This window comes from Tamandua tetradactyla, chromosome 18, assembly GCF_023851605.1.
Source record: "Tamandua tetradactyla isolate mTamTet1 chromosome 18, mTamTet1.pri, whole genome shotgun sequence".
Taxonomy (NCBI): Eukaryota; Metazoa; Chordata; class Mammalia; order Pilosa; family Myrmecophagidae; genus Tamandua; species Tamandua tetradactyla.
Window position 1 is genome coordinate 43,794,848 of NC_135344.1, and position 16,622 is coordinate 43,811,469.

Consider the following 16,622-nt stretch of genomic DNA (forward strand, 5'->3'; position numbering starts at 1 on the left):
AAACACTGTAAAGAGTCTATAAATCTAATTAAGAGCATTAGGATAAGAAAAAAATCACTGAGTAGTTACTTAGGATAGGCTAGCCTTATGCAGAAGCACATTCTTAGTTGCAGTCATAAATGGCAATTGAAAACACTCAATCCTTTTTAATGTTTAATACAGAATTGACATAGATGGTGTTTGCCATTAAACAAGCATCAGCACCAGAATCAGGTAAATGCAGCTACTTCTTTTGTTGCAATGGTTAAATTCTTATCCAGGAAAAGGCAAAGTCAAAAGTTCAGAGACATTTATTGCAGATTTTCTCATGCACCATTTGCAAAATCACTTCTTCAGGACATATCTTTTCCAGTTTGTTAATAAACAAGGAAACTGACCACACGTGGTGAAATCAGCTGGGAGGTCCATTGCTATGGTTGTAAGAAATGCAGTGAAGTCATTAAGGACCCAAACTTCTAAGAAAATTTCTTCCCCATTGTAGTTTTCCTGTTAAAAGAGAGGTGGCACAGTAGTGGTGCCTGGCCTGGATATGGCTCACAGATGTATTTTGTTGATCTTTAAAAATATATAAATATTCTTAAGCCAACCATTTGAAAATTGGGAGATTTCACATAAAAAGCCAATTTTTCTGGTTTCTTGTGAAAATCTTGTGACGCTGAGCTGTGGACCCCATAGAGAAGGGCCTTGTGCTATCCAGCCAGCTGTGATTGTGCCCCTTTCTAGCCACCTTTTCTGATCATCCCCAATGATGCAAAGTTTGAAGAGCTGCACAGCCCTGGAGGCTTGCTGGTTTGCCACCCCTGCATTAGACCTTTTCTTCAAAAATTGAGTCTCCTTGACCTACATTTAAGAGCCGAGAGGAAACACTCACAAAAATCCTCTCAGAACAAAGAATATTGTTTATGAATAGCCCTCTAACTTCCTGTATATTAGGTAGTAGGTGGAAAGTTCCTTCCAAAAAAGAAAAACAATATATGACAGTGGATTTCCATTCTGCCAATGAGGTCACCATTTCTTCTTGGGTTCTTTGTCAGTAAAGAAGCAAAATTGAAACTTTAGAAAAGCAGTGAGTAAATGCAATTATCAGACTTCTGTTGAACTCAAGTCCCTGGGTCATACTGGCCTTTCTACAGATTGACTAAACTGGGAGTTACCTAATTAGTTTAAGTGTTCATTTAAGCTTAATTTTAGAGTTGTTGGCTCCTAAACATCCTGTCTCACCCAACTTTCTGGTCTCAGGCATTCCAGACATTGATAAATCCTTTAGAATAATTGTCTCCCATGGTTAAAATGCCCTTTCTGGAGAGTATGGGATTTTATCTGATGTTTTCTAGTGGTTCTTTTTTGGAGAGAGAAGGAGTGAGTTTAGAGAGCCTCAGGCAGGAGGCAAAGTGGGAGTTTGTGAGAAGAAAGGAGGCATCAAGAGGAAACTGTGCATCGCCAAAGACACAAGGAATCAAACTTGGCTCTGGCTATCCAACTAGTTCTGTGTGGCTTTGGGTATCTCAGTATCAAATATCACCATCTTCCCCGAACACTGACATTCCTTTAGGTTGCCTCAGAGCTCACCAGGGAGTGACTGAGCTTAGGGAAGACACAGTTCCTTTTTTATATAGTCCAAATGAGATAGAGAAATCCTATATATCTTTACACCCTGCTCTGTCACCAACAAAGGGTGACACTGGTAACTTCCAGCAGGCATACCTGTGTTTAAGCAACAACAGCAACTACAACAAAACAACAACTTCTAGACCACATCTAAGTATTAGATCTTCCTGATTAGTCTATTAATTGAGATATCCCAAGTCACCTTTGATATGGAGAAATCAAGTTCAAGAAATAAGAAAATATATCTGTACCATTTTTGTACAATATCCAGACAACTAATGGAAAAGGAAACAGAGCCAATCAATTCATCCTTTTAAATCTAAATTGACAACTTTTTTGATTAGTTTTTCCCTAAATTGAGCAGTCTAGTTGTCTTGGCATCATATGCACATAGTCTCATGTTCTTTTATTGACTTAGTTGAAATCTGCCATGATAAGCAATGCAGAAAATCCAAAGTGATTGAAGTAAGGTCTTAGCCCTCAGCCCTGTATTGAGATAAAATACATGTGCAAATTAGGATAAAGTCATGCAAGATACAGTAAGTGTTAAGTGATTGGTCCAAATATAGACCGATTATTTATTTTATAAGGGAGGGCAGAGTCTACCACAATGCCTGGCACATAGCAGACCTTTAACAGATACGTGCTAAACGGATGAACGAATGAGACAAAATGATTTCCAACCGTGTTGATTGGATAATTTCTTATGAAGGAGCTTAAATCTCCCCTGGTTTATGGAGGAGAGTAAAACTTTTATAGATAGAGGTAGAGTAAACAAGAAGACATTTTAGGTGGAGAAAATGACATTGAAGAAGGTGTGAAAAGCATATGGGGAGAAAGATTTAGATACATTTCGCTAACAGAGAAAACTGGGAAAATAGAATAGTAGGACTATAAGTGGGGAGGTAAGTTAAAGAGAAAGTATAACTATAATAGTTGCATTGTTCCAAAGAAAAACAAGCTTGAGGAAGACAACTTGAGAAGGCTGTGAAGGTCAAGCTTTGTATTCATTTTTTTTTTTTTTAAACACGGGCAGGCACTGAGAATCACCCTGGTCTCTGGCATGGCAGGTGAGAACTCTGCCACTGAGCCATCATGGCTTGCCCTATATTAATTTTACATTAAACAGTTTGGATGGGAGCATACCAAAAGACAAGTACCTAAATCTGTGTTTTCTTTTCTTTGTCTCTCTCTTCCACAAAATCACATAGCAATCAGGCCAATAATACATGTACTAACAATACAACCAGAAAAGTCATATGGCTAGAATATATTTTCTATGGCTTTTCAATCTTTCCTGCTATATCACTGCATTTTTAATTTTTCAAAACTTCAGCTTTATTTTTTTATTTTTTTGGGGGGCGGGGTGTGTGGTCCAGGAACCGAACCCAAGTCTCCTGCATGGAAGCTGGGCATTTTAACCACTGAACTACCTGTGCACCCTGTCAACTTTATTTTTAGGATCATTTTCTCACAACCACACATCTCTAAGTTTATTTCAATGTAAATAAAATGGATAATGAGTGGCAAGCAGCTGCAATAAATTGTATGTCTAAAATTTTAAGTTTTTAAATAATTATTTTATTTTCAGATAGACTTTTACACAAATGATCACTGATTCTGTTTAAACTGAATTTCCAAATTGCATTTTTAAGTTTTTTCTTCATTTGGTGAATTTACTGTTTCATTCAAAGTAACTGAAAATGAATCTTCTTCAGGTCAATCAATTAAACTGGACTTTTCAAACAAACCAGAAAGCCCACTCAGAGAAGTTACAGCTTCAGAGGTGGACAACCAGGATAGATGAATGTAAATTTCACATGCCACTTCTTACAATCTTTGTCGACATACCAAATTAGAAAAGCTCAAGAATGCATTCACAAAAACACTCAGAAGTTAACTTGGTTGACTATTCCCAAACTCCTGATGAGCTGTCCCTTTAGCTATGTGACACCAGCAAAACTGAATGGTTTTACAGCGAATGGGTTGTCTGTCCCTGGTTACGGTCTTGTCAGTGAAATGTTTAATGATTTTCTCTTGCTACTTCAGGGCCCCAGTGAGAAATGAGATGCCTGCGACACTTTTGGAAAGAAACAGATATCTCTAGAGTCCTGACCAACTGCCTCATATTCCAGGGAAACAAATAAACAAACCAAAAACAAGTCTACTACTGGCATTTGGAAAAAGACTCAGAACTTTTGAAAAAGCACATATTCCTGGAATTCCTATAGTGTCAGAGCATACTGCTCTAGTTTTCACTAATTGTTTACTCTGTTTAAAGATAGCTTCCACAATAAAATGGGGACACTTTCAAACAAGGGATTTAATGAACAGAATTAAGAAACAGACCTACTTCTCTCTCTCTCTTTCTCTCTCTCCCTTTATTACTTTAAATATTTCCTCTACATTTAATTATTTGGGGACATAAATTCTGCTTTAAATAAATATCAGAATTGACCCAGTGAGGAACACAATTTCTCCAAAAGCAGAACAAGAATCCCCACTGCAATATATCCATTAAAATGTTCCCACAAATTGTTCCAATCTAAATTATCTCAGGCTGCTGTGTCTTTCCAGCCTTATTGATTTGAAAAATAACAAACAAGTATAAATGACATTTACAGCTCTTAATTGGTGTCATTAGCAGTTCTTATTATTCTGCAGGACAAGCACTAACCCTTTATTGAGAATTCAGTGATGCAGGTCTGCTTGGGACTCATCAGCCTTAAAGACAAGTAATAAAACAGCTGAGTGACTGACTTAGAGCCCTATTCATCAACAAAGGCCACAGGCAGCTGGGCCTTATTTTCCCTTGATTTGTTTTATGCAGTTATTTAGACCTTGGAACTCCAAAAGGAAAAAAGGCACAGGAATGGAAAGAATTTGAATTGATCTCGCATACGCTCCAATTTTAGCAATCCTAGAGGCAAATTTTAGGGTTTATTTGTGCTGTCATTCTTTTTTTTTTGGCCAAGCTCTAGATTCAAAAAGACACACAGAACAAGGGTAGGTAGAAATTAGGACTTTCACTGTCTCCCTAATATGAAGTCTTCTTTGTACTCGCTAGATTTCTACTGAGGACTACTGGTTTATGACAGTGTGTCTCCTGCTATCAGGGCTTAAGCTCTACCTTGGGTTTTCCTTCTTCAGTTACAGAATGTGGGAAGTTGCTTGGAAATACATGGTCTTCCTGGTCCTTTGAAGTCATAAATGGTTTTCATTTGGATTCTTAGCTGATTTCTAACTCTTAAAAGGGCCTGAACTTCTTCAGGCTTCTCACGCTTCTGTGTCAAGTAAGGGTGAAGAGGGTCAATGTAGGTTTGTCACACAGGTCATCAGGTTCAGGCGCTCAGAGCTCACTGACCTCCCTGTGCCATGATATATGGCTCCCACACTTTCTCTTATGATTGCCTTTTTATTTAATTTGAGTTTGCTGCTTGTTCAGAGAGTTATTGATGTTCTACTTGGATAGCTACAATGAATATATGTTTATCTTTCATATTAACTGTAAGGTGATTGCTTCTTGATATCTAGGTAGCTGTTTCTTGTTATATTAAAAAATACAGAAAGGTAGCAGAAAATGTGCATCCTTCAATCTTGCAATCCCATCTCTATGGTGTTGGCCGAATAACTGAATATAAATAGTTGTGCATAAAATTCTAACAGACTATGAGTCTGTCTCCTTACAAGAGAGTTACACTATTCATACTATGAGGGTTTACATCTTTTGATTTCATAATTTACTAGCTGTGGAAATAGCAGTTGAGAAAAAAGCATCTTCCTTCACCCACAGCCCCCTTTTTACTTTGTTGTATAAGATGAACCAAAAGAAGCAGAAAGTAGATCAAGTGGTACAAATTGAGCAATGGCTCCATCAAAATCTGGACTTGGGTTCCTGCATGTTCCCCCTCAGTGCCCTTTCCTGCCATTAGGCCCCAGAACAATCCAACTGCTCAGCCTTGCTTGCAGGCTTTGTTGCAACAGCCTGCACACAGTCAGCTCAGAATGACACATTCAAATTAATAATCCAGGAATTTAGGTAAAAACATACTACATTAGAAGCTCAGTTTATATCAGACTAGACTGGGAAAAGGGTGTGTAAAGGAAATCAGAGACCGTTTGATGAGCTGGTTCAGAATTGTCATTCAAAAGTTGAAAAAATATATTTCAAATGAGTAATTTACATCAATTTCCTTACATTTATGACAATCTGATATAGATATCTGCCTAGCAGTGAGGTGTTTACATTCCAAAAGGAAAGGGTGGATGCCTTTTTTTTTTTCATTCTCAATTGCCTGCCAAAACCAAGCTTAGATTTGTGTGTGTTTCATGCCAGAGCCAATGTTATGATTTGTCTCTGTAAAGCAGGGTCTAGGTGTCAAATGCAAGCTGTTGGGTGCTTCCTGCAATGTATCTGTAAATACCTAGTATACTGTACTGTTAATCTGGTGCTTAAGCCACATGGAGCATCAATTCTGAATCAGAAGGGCATGCTGACCAGGCATGGGACATTTTTGCTCCCATGTGCAAATGTCAGTCAAATGTCAGTGGGCATTTTTAGCTGGTAATAAAAATTCCAATCCTCTATACCCAGTCCTTCCAGTCTTCTTTCTCTTAGCCCAGGAAGGATGGAGGGGAATTTCTTAACCCTGTAAAACACTTCCTAGCAACCAGTTGCTGACTGTTATTTTCAAAGAGCTTCTGGGTAGTCTCCCTCATAGCTGATTCTAAGCCACAGTCAGCCAAATAGGTATAGAAGAGGGAGAACAAGATGAGTCTCTGCATCAGAATCCCACCATTTGTTCTTGGTCCTCAATGACATTTTTCATGCTTTTGTTAACCACTTGTTCAACCCACTTTTCTCTGTTTAATTTAGTCTAGTTAATTCTTTAATATCATTTCCTTCAAATCAGCCCTATAACATGTGCCATCACATAAGTGCAAATAAGCAGATATATTGTGATAGGAAAAGAGAAAACTCATGGTTTTCCCAACACATTGCCAGCAACCCTGCACTCCCTCAAAGTTATATCTACCTAGAATTCATTAATACTACCTAAAGATTATTTAAGATAATAAAGGTATAGAGCTTCTATCTGCACATTATTGTACATTAGGTGCTGTGCTAAATGACTTATATGCATGATTTTATATGCCTCACTAAAATATTCAGAGCTGGACATTTCTACCCTGAATTAAGAGAAGAGAAAACTAAGACACACAAACATTATTTATCTAAGGAGATACCAGTGGTGAGTAACAGAGACTAGATTTTAAAGCACATGTTCAAACTAAAAGCCCTTGCGTGCAATCGTAATTCTATAAAAGTTGAGCTGTTTAGAAACATTTATCCCTAAAATGAATCATTTCAGATATTTTGGGCATAAGGTTCTTATACCAAAAAAAGGATGAATGAATGAACTTTATGGGAACTATGATGGCACTGAAAGGTAAATGTAGATATGAATGCGTGTATGTGGAGAGGGGACCGTGGCACTTATATTCTCAAATAGGTCCTAACCGCAGAATTGCTCTGAACTCCTAACTTAGTTTTATGCTCTTGAATGTTAAGTGTGGTAGAACACTGCCAGTCTGGGTACTTAGGACTCAAGAGCATCTTCTCACATAAAGGTACCAGGAAGCTGGCTGAATGCATTGATGCTCAATCATATGCAGTGAACTGTGAAACTTCAAGACGCACACAATGAAGATCAGTTTTCCAGAAGAAAACTTCTCACATCAATACATGAAAAGACAGTTAGACAAAATGATGGGAGGAAGTCAGAAGCTGTTCATGGAAGAAAGGCTAGAGAGGTTCTGATGAAGTGGTTCTCAACCCTGGATATACAACAGAATCATCTGCACAGTTTTTAAAAACATCAATGGCTGAATCTCCTTCCAATTCAATAAAATAAGACTTTCTGGGGAAGGTGCTTAGGTATCGGTATTTTAATACAGAGATGGTTGGGAACTACTGATCTGATGGATGGCCCCTCCAAGATGGTTGGAAGAAGATCTTTTGGGGATGGGAGTCTGTAGATAATCTCACTGTTGGGAGATTCTCTTGATTTCTAACCATCTCCTAAAACATAAGTGGACGCAAATGTGCACACACACACACACACACACATAGATCCTCCAGGACATTTTCTTTTTACTATTGTCCCTTTGACTCTATCATCCAAAACAGAAATAGGATATTTTCAAATAAACTCATTGATTCTAAGTTGTAAATGGCAGATATCTTGTCTTACTATCTTTCCGGAGGTGTTTGTGTAACAGAAGTGATGTTCAGATGAGGAAAATTCAGGTATAAAAAACATAGAGGTTAGCAAGGTAAAATCCACAAATCACACCACTTGGGTATCATATGTGGGTAACAACTATTTTGAGGAAGTACTCAATTACTTAGTTAATTGACCACAAGGAGAATAGCTTGAAAGAGAAGATGATGAGTTAAGTTTCAGATATTTTGAGTTTGAAGGTCCCATGGGTGGTTCAAATGGAGATTGCGAGTGAGCTTTAAATCTTAGAGAGATCAGGGGTGATGGGAATTACATTCCAAGCTTTAGGTTCTGATTTAAGGACTTGATAGTCAGATAACTATTCTGCCTGATCCAATGTTTTGAAAATAAATACAAAGTTCTCAATGACCAGCCATATACAGTAGCTGGCTATTTTTTATCATCTTGTAGTGAAAAAGGTGTTATTGACCAGTTTGAGAAGCTCTGCACTTGAACACCAAGCATTATATTCAGCAAAGCCCATAAGCATCACTGGGTGTCAGAGAAAAACCATAAATCCAGATCTATGTGTTCTTTCCACGTTCCTGTTTCACTTGCCTTTGTGAATAGAGGGTTCTGACTGAAGTTCCACCCTCTATTTTTGAGACAGTATGTGTGAGCCTGTAGAAGCTGGATTCTGAAGGTTCTCAGATATTTACAAACCTATGCAGTATTGATGAAAACTGGTCCAGAAGCGAGGATTTCCTCTGAAGGTACGATATATCCTAAACTGCTTATTAGTTCTAGAAGATGTCGAATCAGCCACACTAAAGTCAGCTGCCCAGTGTTACTCTGTGAATGGACTAACACATTTCCTAAATAAGTCCAGATATACAGTATTGAAATACAACACCAAGGTTCAGCAAAAGAAGTCTGTGAGATCACTATTACTTAATGCAAACACACAGGTGGAATAGACAACGAGATTCTCCCAATTTACACAGAAACATATGCATGAAAACCCCTTATCAACAGGCCAACAAAGAGAAGGGTGAGTATTTATGATGGTGTTTCAGACATCATTGGGGTCTCATTATTTCCTAAGGAATACCCTCTTTTAAAGGTTCTATCTTCAGAATAAAGGCATGTGAAAAGTGAAAAGAGGAATCTTTAACCAAATGCTTAAAAATTCGGTTATTCTTTGCTTTATGAAAGTCCTAACCTCAAAGGAGAAGTGTCATTTACCCTGATGTCATCTTAATTAATGATTTAACAGAAAGTACATTGAAGAGGGATTCATAAAAATCTGGGTTTTAGGTCTGGCTTCCTCACTCACTGGCTTTGTGACCTTGGACTATTTACTTAACATATCAAGGATTCAGTTTTCTCATCATAAAATGAGGGAATCAGACTAAATGATCTCTAATATTCCTTCCAGCATTAACATTCTGCAAATTTATTCTTTGAAGATAGGAAACCTCAAATGAGCATTTGGTTTAAAGTGTGACTGGTTTTACAATCAGATTTATTGTCTATGACTAATTCAGAATCCAAGCATCTACCTGAGGAATTTTCAACTCTGGTTTTAGACACTGCAGCATTCAGAAATTTAGCATTGGGAGACTTCAGCAAGTTTCTAGGCAAACCCTTTATTTAGTAGATTAGGGAACCAAGCCCCAGTGCAAGTTTATAGCTGGCTAAGGCTATTAACTAGTAGAAACAGCTGGGCACAGAGCTGGAATTTAAAATAAGCACTCCTTATACTAAATCTTATATCTTTATTTCAAATGTATCATATATCTTTGTGTATTGTGTGTACCTATAAAATCCGAAATATAATTCTTGAGTTCACCTGCATTTTAAGGAATAGTGACCCCCCCCAAAAAAGGTGATGCAAAGATAAGGACGAAAGTTGGAAGATTCACTAATACCTGTTCAATTCCAAAATTTCATAGGTAAATTCTACAATAGATAAATTAGGAAATGTTCAGATTATTTCAAATAGTTTTAGTTAAGGAAAACAAGCTAATATCAGTTTCATCACCCTCCACAAGTAAGATCCTCTAGGGCAAGGCTCATGCTTCTCTCCCCTTCCATTATCTGCTCTGCAACTAGGTAAGGGCTAGGCAGCCAGGGATGGAAGAGAGAGATCAACTGTGGCAGAAATTTCCTGGGTAAACTTGAGCAAATCACTTTTCTGAGACCATTTTTTTTATATCTGTAAAACAAGGGGATAGGCATATATGGGTTTTAATGTCCACTTCAGCTCTGAAATTCCAGGATTCTAGTAGATAGGGGGATAGATACATAAATAGATGGATGATTGCTTAATGGACATTTTTCCTTGATTAAACTAGACATAAGCTAGAAGTCAAAGAAAATGAGAAATTCAAGTTCTCAGCTCAAGAGATTTCCTTTTTCCTCCCCTTCTCCTGGCATTCAGTAGGAACTGGTTAAACTAGAAAAACTTCAAGTTATAAATATTTAAACTGCTTTTTTTACAACCGTGCTTAGATGCAAAAGCGTTTAAGCACTTTAAGAAACAGATTGAAAAGAAATGTCATTATCTTGATTTTCTGAATTGATTTGCTTAATAACAATACTTAGCATTTATATAGTGTTCTGTATTTTCAAATTGCTTTATAATCATTAATCAGTTAATTCATGCAACCTCTCCGTGAGGTCAAGATTATTATCCCAATTTTACAGACAGAGAAATGGAGAGGGAGAAATTAAGTGACTGGCCCAAGGTCATTGAGGAAGTGAGTGACAGGCTCCGGATTAAAACTTTCAGATTGAGTCTACATGGCTAAATGAATTGTAGAATTGACATAAACAATTGAATAATTAAAGGAGAAATAACTATTTTCCCCAAATTGGTTAGAAAGTTGATTTAAAGCTGGACATTTACTGGGCTTGAATTATGCTAAATGCTGTATTTGTAACTTTACATTTCACATATAGAAATAAATAGTAGATACCCTTTCAAATGGACTCTAATTTGTGCTATGTTGTTCCCTGTCACTGTAGCAATCTTCCTCAATCTTATTGACCAATGGGTGGTTGCTCTGCAAATCTTTTCTCTAATGTTTATTTGAGAAGTCCTCAAAACGTCCCCCAGGAGCACTGCACTCTAATCTCCTTCTCCCTCCCACATCCCATTCCTGGGGGGAGGAAATTGGAGAACCTCTGGATTAAAACAGACAATTTTTAACTTCCAGATTTGTTTGTTTGTTTGCAAGGGCAGACACCGGGAATCAAACCTGGGTCTCCAGCATGGCAGGCGAGAACTCTGCCACTGTGCCACCGACACACCACCTGGCATTCTTTTTATTATACAACCAAGGTTAATAAGAAATTTGAATAAAAAATATTTGGGATATCAGAGAGATTTACACTTGATTTTTAAAGGAAGACTCCTACTCTGATAAAGGAGACATTAAGGCAGACATAACAACTTGAGTGAGAAATAAAAGGTGGGGAAGAAAGAATCTGGAGGGTTTTGAGGCAGAATTCAGGCAGGGTGCTGAAGATGTTGGAAAAGTGGAGGATGCAGCATGGTGTAACACGATGGGGTAGGGATGCATTAAGCAGGTCATAAGCTTGATTCACAGCAGCACTGGAAGCTTTCAGGCAGGAAAGTGGAAAACCATATACCCGTTTATTCCTCTCAATTAGTTTTCACTGTTGCTGTTGTTTTCCCCCCTCTATCTTTAAAATTTTATAATGAAAACAATGCTTGAAAGAGAGATGCCCGAAAGCGTCTAGACTTTGTTGTGCTTTTAACTAGCTCCAGAACCTGGGACAAATTGCTTTTGGTTGTTTGAGGACTCAATTTCCTTATTAAACTGGGTGAGGGGGGTGGAAAGAAATAAAAGACACAATGTTAACTGAGCAGGTATTGCGCCAGCTCCTGTCCATCTTCTCATTTAAATCACAAGAACAGTGGGAGATGGTTGTGATTTTCATCATTTATAGATGAGGAAACAAATATTTTGAAATGTTATGCAGCATGCCCAAGGAAGTCATAGAACTGGTTTTTTTGAATTAAGGTTTGCGTGACTTTAAAACCCAAGTGCTAGAATATTTAAATGATATCCACCCTTTTAGGATAACAAATAATTAGTATAAATTTGGGATAAAAGAAAACTGAGTTTTCCAGCAACACACTGGTTTACAAACTTTGCTACACATTAAAATCACTGGGAATTGTTACATAACTACTTGGTTCCTACTCCAGCCTTCCAAGTAAATTGACAAAGGGTGACATCTGGGCATCAGGAGAAACCCCACCTCCATATGGTTGGAAACAGCTAACATGAGGAAATATTAGACTAAATCAAGAAATGTAGCAGCTAACTGTCCTCAACAATGAGAAATGATAAAGATTCATTTTGGTTGAAAATTCTTCCTAAATTGTGCTTAATAGAATTGACAATATTTTGGCTGATTTGTCTGATGCTGAGAGTCTATGATAAACCGAGGTTTTCAGAAGAATGGAAACAATTTTACCTGCTTTATGATTCATTGTCTTTCTCTGATCCCCTGTTAATTCTTTGTCACTGCATTTTTCTCTGTTTATTTCCATCTCTGTCTCTGTCTCTCTCTGTGTATCTCTTTCAAAGATTCAGAGTTCTAACTGGAATCATCTCAAGCTCTTATTTTGAAAATCACCTTGGAAAAATTCTGTTCATTTTCAGAGTCCACTCATATCCCACATAATAATGGGGAAAAGTGAAGATTTAGGAGTTAGATCCCTAGGTTTTAATCTTAGCTTTACTATTAATTAATCGTATAGTCTTGAACAAATGGAATAACCTCACTAAACTTTAACTTCCTCATTTATAAAACAAAAATAAAAATATTTAATTCATAAAAAATTGACTTCACTAAACAAGTGAAGTCAACAAAGGTGCCTGTCACGGTTAGGGACACGTGTCAACTTGGCCAAGTTGTGGTACCTGTTTATCTGATTGGGCAAGCCTTGGCCTGTCTGTTGCAATGAGGACATTTCATAGGATTGGGTCATGATCACGTCGGCTGCATCCACAGCTGATTCCATTTGTAATCAGCCAAAGGGGAGTGTCTTCTGCAATTAGTGATGCTAAATGTAATCATGGGAAGCCTTTTAAGGAGGACTCAGAGGAGACAGGTTCCATTCCTGCTTTGGCTGGTGAGCTCTCCTGTGGAGTTCATCCAGGCCATCCATTGGAGTCATCGGCTTTGCAGCCTGCCCTGTGGATTTTGGGCTCTGCGTTCCTACAGTCACGTGAGACACTTTTATAAATTTTATATTTGCAAGTGTTCCCTGTTGATTCTGTTTCTCTAGAGAACCCTAACTAATACAGTGCCCTAACCCAAGGCTGGCACACATGCACCTTCTTTTTCTTTATTTTTTATTTATTCTTTTACATGAGCAGGCACTGGGAATCGAACCCAGGTCCTCTGGCATCACAGGCAAGCATTCCTGCCTGTTGAGCCACCATGGCCCACCCTGCATATACCTTCTTTCTTCTGCTCTCCATCCTGCCATTCCCCCAAATGATGCCATTTAAAGCTGTGGTTGCTTCCTTCCATGACTATGTGCGTTTTGCATGTGTGTAGGCATTTAACCTATTTCTTTCATTCTCTGAACAGCATCTTTCCCAGAACAGAGGTTTTTAATTTTAATGAAGTCCAACTTATCAATGTCTTTCATGGGTCATGTTTTTGGTGGTGTACCTAGAAAGTCATCACCAAATGCTAGGTCATCTAGATTCTTTCCTATGTTAATGTACAACTCTGCACAAGTCAAAGTTACATAGTTTTACACCGAGGTCTATAATCCATTGTGAATAAATTTTTGTAAAAGGCATAAGATCTGTGTCTAGATTCATTGATTTTTTTGTAGGTGGATGCCTACTTGTTCCAGCAGTACTTCCTGAAAAGACTTCTTTCTCCATTGAATTGCTCTGGCTTATTTATCAAAGATCAGTTGACTGTATTTGTGTGGGTCTGTTTCTTGGCTCTCTGTTCTGTTCCATATTTCCATTTGTCTATTCCTATTGTTTCTTTCGTATAACATTGTCTCATTTCAGACTTACATTGTTGTCTCATTGTCCACATTTTATTGTATCTTTTATTTGCACGTTTCTCAGGCAGTTGGCTTGTCTTTGTAAACAGTTTATAAGTTGTTTAAGGATAGTGGCATATGATGTTTAGGGAAAATATATTCACTCCTCCAGCCCTCTCCCATCTCATCCCTTTTCTCATTCTATTTCCCTGCTCCGGGGAATCAGACAAAACTATACATCTCACAGGATCCACATCTATAATCGGTGACACATGTAAGAAAAAATTAGTTATTTTTTTTGCAAAGCAAGGATTTTCTCATTACTGGGGTCACTTCTCGAGTTAGTCTTCATGATGAATATTAAGCCAGTAAAGTTTTGGAGGTGCCCTGAATCTTAAGCTGCAAAAAAGTAGTAATATGTCAAAGTAGAAATTAATTTTTTGTCTAAGGCAATGCTCACACAGGATATTGGTAGCCTCATCCTGAACACAGCTCTTTCTAGATGTTACATGGTAATGAGTGGATAAAAATCTTCACCAGGGCCCTACAGCAAAAACCTGATACCCTAAAGCATGGGATTTGCCTGCCCCTATCTTAGCACAAAACTTCAAATGTTGTTTTACTTTAGAGTTCTCCTTTTAAATCCAGCTCCAGTGTTTAACTGGAAGGAGGCAGTGAATTTCAACAATTGACATGCATTGTTGTCTAGGGGAATTTTCCCCTCCCTTGTTTCAAATCTTCTAGGTAACATTATGATATTTGATTTGAAATTTCTGGGTAAAAGAAATCAGTGTTGCCCAGGCTTTACCGCAAGATAATGGATATTTTTATTGTGAAATATATTTTCAAATCATTCTCATTCTGGGCTAGGTTCCACTCATCTGGAATGTCCTTTTCTCTTCCTTGTGTTTATTTAAATCCTGCCCAGCCTTTATACCTCATTTCAAACACCTCTAAGAAGCTGTCCCTAACTCTAACAGCTCTCACTGATCTCTTCCTTTAATCTCTTCTAGCAAGGATGCTATGCACCACAACAATTGAATAATTAATTACTATATGATATTTTTGTGCCCTGTCATTTCTTATTTTCTACACTGCATATGTTTTAGTTTCATCTGTCAGCATTGATTGGAAGCTTGTGAATGGCAAGAGACTTGCTTTCTCAACATGCACTCTCTATAATTCTGTATTTATAGCAGGTACTCAAAAATTCATATTTGTTCGTTGATCCACAATGCCTTTGGTTTTGGGGAGGAGAGGAATGGAAATAGGTTTAAGAAAGAGAAGTTGACTTGCAGAACAAAGGGTAAATTTAATGAAATGTTGCATTATTTACATATAAATTTACTTCATGAATTCTCCATTGTATTTAAAAAGCTTATCCTGGTTCTCTCTCCCTTGCCTTTTCCTAAGTCCCTTTTCTCTGTTGTTACTTGGGATGAGCTTTGGGAATGCAAATTATTTCTTCAACTTTAGACCAAAGCAAAACGTAATTAGAAAGGGAGATCAAAGAGGCACCTCTAATACATCTCAAGGCCAAATATGAATGGTTTCTGAATGATCTGCTACTCCACTAAATCGTGTCACCCAGATAATCAAAAGTTATGCTACCACAGTTAATCTCACATTAACCCCTGCATTTTAAGAAGGATAGTGTGAGTCTGTCCAAAAGAGTATTGATCTCCTTTAACTCATCACAAGTTAACTCTTTGGCTTGGCAAAGCTTCTTTTAAGACCTGATCAGAAAGTTAAAGAGTATGAAGAGATTTTAAAAGACATAAATAGAAATAAAAATTTGAAAAGCAATAAAAAACAAAGCATTGAAGGATTCACTGGCTCTCACTTTTGCAAACTCTTTGGATTGGGAAAAGGAGAAGGGGTTCACTACAATAGAAAAAAGAGAGGACTTGTCTGACATCTGGCATTGCTACTTGAATGATAACATATTTACAGGAATTGTGAAGCTTAATTAAAGCAAGTACCATATTTTGCCTTAAAAAATAATATAGAGAGTTGTACATGTATTGTAATCTTCATATATGCGAAATCATATAACAGATGTAAATGGGAAGACCCTTTTCACAACAAAAAAATACAATCAAGTAAAGAAGTAAGGTAAAGAGAAACATAGTTGGAGTTAGACTATTCCTGCAGATGAAGAAATTGTGCCCTAGGGAGGTAAGATGACTTGCCCAGGGTGGCACAGTCTATTCATCTTGTCAGAAATATGGCAATAAAATGAAAATAGCAATTTCCTGGCTCATCATTCCTTTCAATGCATCATTGTGGAAAGAGAACATGCTTTGATAGAAGTAAAGATTGTAGGATGTTTTTGAGGGAAGTATGGATGCATCTTTCAGAATAGGGGCTAGCTGAAAGTGCAGGATTATCTAGATAAAAGAAATAAAGTCAATGACCTTTCACATCTCCCTATGCCTTAGAAAGGAGGTTTCATGATATCTATTTTGGAAATGAGTTGATGAGAAATTCAGAAGATTTCAAAAATGAACATATGCGCCGATTTGTGATAAATAGCAGTTCCACCTTTCTATAGAAACTCTTAACCAAAGAAACTCACTGCCTAAGAAGCGATGTCAGATTGGAGTTTAAAACTCTCAACACCCCAACGTGCAACCAAATTTGAGGCTGGTTTACGTGAAATCTCGGAGCATGAATCAGCTATAAAACCTGACATTGTTGATATTGGGGCAAGTTATGTGGAAAGTTTCCACCATTCT